At 40.5% G+C, this 4366-nt stretch overlaps 1 pseudogene; it reads right to left on the bottom strand.

The window, feature by feature from the left end:
• Positions 1-930: 930 nt before the first annotated feature.
• On the bottom strand, positions 931-1340 carry LOC103274449 (annotated as a pseudogene).
• Positions 1341-4366: the final 3026 nt, after the last annotated feature.

The raw sequence follows: 4366 nt of genomic DNA, 5'->3' as shown, positions 1-4366 counted from the left end.
AAGGAGAGTTTTCCTAGAGCCTTTGGAGGGAGTGAGGCCCTACTAACACCTTGATTTCGGATTTCTGGCCACTAGAACAGAAGCAGTGAGAGGATACATTTCTGTTTTAAGCCACCAAGTTTGTCGTAATTTGTTATAGCAGCCACAGGAAACTAACACAGATGAGGTCAAAGGCATTTTAAAATGTGCTGTTAGGATTACCCGTGATGTCCTTCTCTTATCTTGCAGGTAGAGTGAACATGCCACTTTCAGAGTGGGAGTGATGTTGTAAGCACCCCAGTGAGCCTGGAGATTATGGGTTATCATTATTTGAATATAAGTCTCAGCCAGAGGAAGACAGGGCTGTCGACTCTTTTGGTCACCACCATTGGCCATCCTTCCTGCTCCTAGCACAGGGATGGGCACATGTTTTGTGGTTAGGAATGTGGGATCCAGGGTAAGACTGTTAAATTCTAGTCCCGCAAGACACTTGTTTGCTTAGACTTTGGGCAAATTTTGAAGTCTCAGTTGTAAAATGGAGAGATAATAACTGAAATATTATAATATAACTGGGAGAATTAACTTCAGAAGAGCATGTAAAACACTAAAGCACAATTTATGGCACATAACGTGCAACTCAATAAATATCCATCAACAGATGCTGCCGCTCGGAAATCAATGAAACACAGTGCAACTGCCATGTGGGTGCTGGCTGGGGCAGTCTCCCATGGTGCCTGAGGGCTATTCTGGAACTGGGATACGATTCTCTAGGTTTGTCCGTGGAGGTGGATTCAGGTCTGGGGCACCCAAGACACATATAATACGGGGAATCTAAGAAAATGCAAAATTGCAAATTCAAAGATAAGCACAAAAGTAAAGGTTTACAAGAAATGTTTTCTTTCTTTTTTTTTTTCCACTGAGGCTTTTTATTTGTGCATATGCATTACATTCCTAGAAAAAGAATTCCAGGATTTTCCCTCCTGTGTGTTTCCTTCTTGCTTCTTCGTGGTTCATGATGGCAGCTGAGGTTGTCAGTACAATGAAACCAAACTGGCGGATGGAAGCAGATTATTCTGCCACTTTTCTAGATCTTTAAGTTGCACATCAAACCTGGGGCTAATCACGCCATACTTGTTTAACCTGCCTGTGAGGTTCACAACAATTTTTCCAGCTCTGTGATCATCAGTGATTTCAAATTCGCCAATGTAACCATATTTCATCATCACAGTTAGAAACCGGACGATGACTTTGGAGCATGGCCTCATAAGAACCTGGTGTTTGCCTCTCTTTTCGGCATTGTTGATGCTCTTGAGAGCATCAGCCAGGACATTCATGCGCACCATGGCGGCACGGAAAGATGGTAGAAAGAGCGAAATGTTTACTTTTAGAACTTTCTTAAGCATTTTTCTCAAGAAAAGAAACTACCACAAAATATACTTTTTAAAAAGCATGGCTGGGGTGAGGTGGCTCATGCCTGTATAATCCCAGCACATTGGGAGGCCGAGGCAGGAGGATTGCTTGAGCCCAAGAATTTGAAACCGACCTAGGCAGCATAGAGAGACCTCATCTCTATATAGAATTTGAAAAATAGCCAAGCATGGTGGAACATGACTGTAGTGCCAGTTACTCAAGAGGCTGGGGAGGCCTGAGCCCAGGAGGTCAAGGTTGCAGTGAGCTGTGATTGTGCCACTGCACTCCAGCCTGGGCAACAGAGTGGGAGCCAAACTCAAACTCAAACTCAAAAAAAAAAAAGCAGATAAACAGCATAAATATAACAAAAAATTTTAAAAAATAAATCTTCATTAATGGACACAATTTTAAGTGTATTTCCCTATATTTTCTTGGCTGCACTTTCTTTGATCACCTCTTCCTAAGACAATGATTTTGTAATATTACTTTTTGTAGCAAAAATTATTAAAAATCTTGCTGAGACTGAGAGTCATAGGGATTATGACAAGATTATACTCATAATGAGATTGTAGTCTCTGGCCTGAAACTTTATGTCTCATTGTCGGTGAGTCAGCACTGGGGTCAGAAAGAATATTCCTGGGAGCCATTCCCACCCTAGGATAGCTAGCAACAATGTACGTACGAGGAGGGACCCCAAAAAACCCGGAATTTGTTTATTAAAAAGTGTGTATTTATTCTAACATGTTTAAACTTCAGTAATCTTCAAAGTACCCTCCATTTGATGCAACATGCCTATTGAGATGCTTTTTCCACTGCTCAAAACAGTTTTTGAACTTGTCAATTTGGATGTCTTTTAGTGCTTCTGCTGTATTTTGTTTCACCTTTTCCACATTGGCAAAACGTTTTCTTTGATAACTTTTTCACTGGAGGAAACAAATAAAAAAGTTGCCCTGAGCAACATCTGGTGAATAGTGAGGGTGGGCATGGGAGTCGTGCTGTTTTTTGGTTACAGAGTGCGGAACGCTCAGCACCGTGTGGGCAGGTCCTCTCATAAATCACCCATCACGAAATGGGCAAACATGTTGAATCTTCAGAAAAATTTCACTGAAGTAGAACATAGCCTCTCACAACAATGCTAGCTGGTACACTTGATGCTGATGGGTTCCTAGAACACTTACCAAGCGGGGAAGCCTGTACTACAAGAGGCCTGCCCTCCAAAAGATGATTCTGTTTTTGGGGGTCGCCCCTTGTATAACTGGAATGACTGAGAACCATGTGAATAGATCCCACTTATTCTCAACCAAATTTAAGCCCATCTCAGTGTCCCATGAGCGTGATCCCCACCATTCTGGTGACAACTCCAGTGCCACATGAGAGTGATTAAGGGATGTCAAGTGGGAAGAGGTACTAGCCTTAAGCAATTGCAGTAAAAATAGCTAATTTTGCAAGTGTTACAAAATATGTGACCAATTCAATACATTGCTAATGAGGCAGGTTATTCAGGGCAGTTAGATATAGATGGATAATTTCTTATAGGCAGTTTAAATTAAAATAGGGTAGGCGTTCAGATATCTTTCCTATCAGTACATGATCTTCACCCAACTGACCAGGCATACCAGACCTGACCACCTTGCGGGCTGGAATGTGAATTTACCAGTGCAGGAAATCACAAAAACATTAAAGAATTACTCAAAACACAGCCATGATGTTCTAAGAAAAGCCCAAATCTAGTTAGACACTAACTTTAATTACTTAGAAGGTCCTTGTGACCTTTGAAGGTTGAGAGATCATAATCAAAACTTGTGACCAGACACCTCTCTTAGCTCATAGCTTGCTTCATCATGGTTGTAAAAGTATATAAAGCTCCTTGTTAAAGGCAAGCACGTGTCTTTTCTCTTAGGGCACCCATGTCCACTGGGCCTGTCTCTTTCTAATAAACTGTCTTAAACTATACTTGGGACTCGCTCTGAAATGCTTTTCTGTGGTGAAATCAAAGAACCCACCGAGCAACACATGTCACCCCACCTGGCATCACCAGGGTCTCTTCAGGACCTTGGAAAGGGCTGGCGGAAGCGAGGGGTGCTGTGTCTTTCACTTCATCAGCTTCCCACTGGATCCACCTCTGTACCCACCATCTTGTTTCTTCTAATGCAAAGAAGAAATACTTCATTGACTGAGCCTACGAGATGTGACTTCTTTATGCAGAATTCCACTCTATAGTTCATGGTGACAAAAGGATTGCTGACTCTTATGTCGAGCCATTCTTTACCCCAGTTACTATTAGATGCTGAAGGCGTATGAATCTTAACTGATATTTTCATCTGCTTTAAGCATTGAAAAAGGAGATAAAGGCAGTTCATCTACCTCTCTGTGTCCTCCACTGTTCCCACCCCCAAATGGGTTTCTTGGATCTAAAACCACCATCATGTGAAGTTGGTAATAGTAAACTACTGGGAACATTTCAAGACTGGAGTATTTGCACCAAAATGCTTCATACTCTAGTGAGATATCTGTCATCACACTATTTTCCTCTGAAGGTTTCAAAACACTTGGAGCATGAATTATGAGATGACACTTAGGCTGAAAAAATAAAATATTTGAAAGGACACTTTACATTTCCGAGAACACCCTACTGATGAAAAGTAAGGGAAGAAAAGCTTTATGCAAAGTTACAGACACAGCTGCAGTGTGAAAGCAATCTTTCTTTTTATTTTGTGCATCGTGTTGGTCTGACGTTTGTTTCTTGCTGTCTGAAAACGTGAATAAAATAGCAATATAAAAATTAAATTTTTTTTCTTAAATTTGACAAGATGCCAGAGCTATATAATATGGATCAAACACTTAATCAGTCATGTAAAACTCATAAGAAATTTTGATGGCTTTCAAAAATATTAAAAGAACTCTGAAAACTTAATTTAAATTTGTATATAATACATGTTCAATAAATATTTGTTGACTTACATCCTAAAAACAAAAC

The sequence above is a fragment of the Carlito syrichta genome, unplaced genomic scaffold (genome assembly GCF_000164805.1).
Source record: "Carlito syrichta isolate Samal-C Ts95f unplaced genomic scaffold, Tarsius_syrichta-2.0.1 Scaffold314781, whole genome shotgun sequence".
NCBI classification, from domain to species: Eukaryota; Metazoa; Chordata; class Mammalia; order Primates; family Tarsiidae; genus Carlito; species Carlito syrichta.
This window is presented reverse-complemented; position numbering and strand designations above follow the sequence as displayed.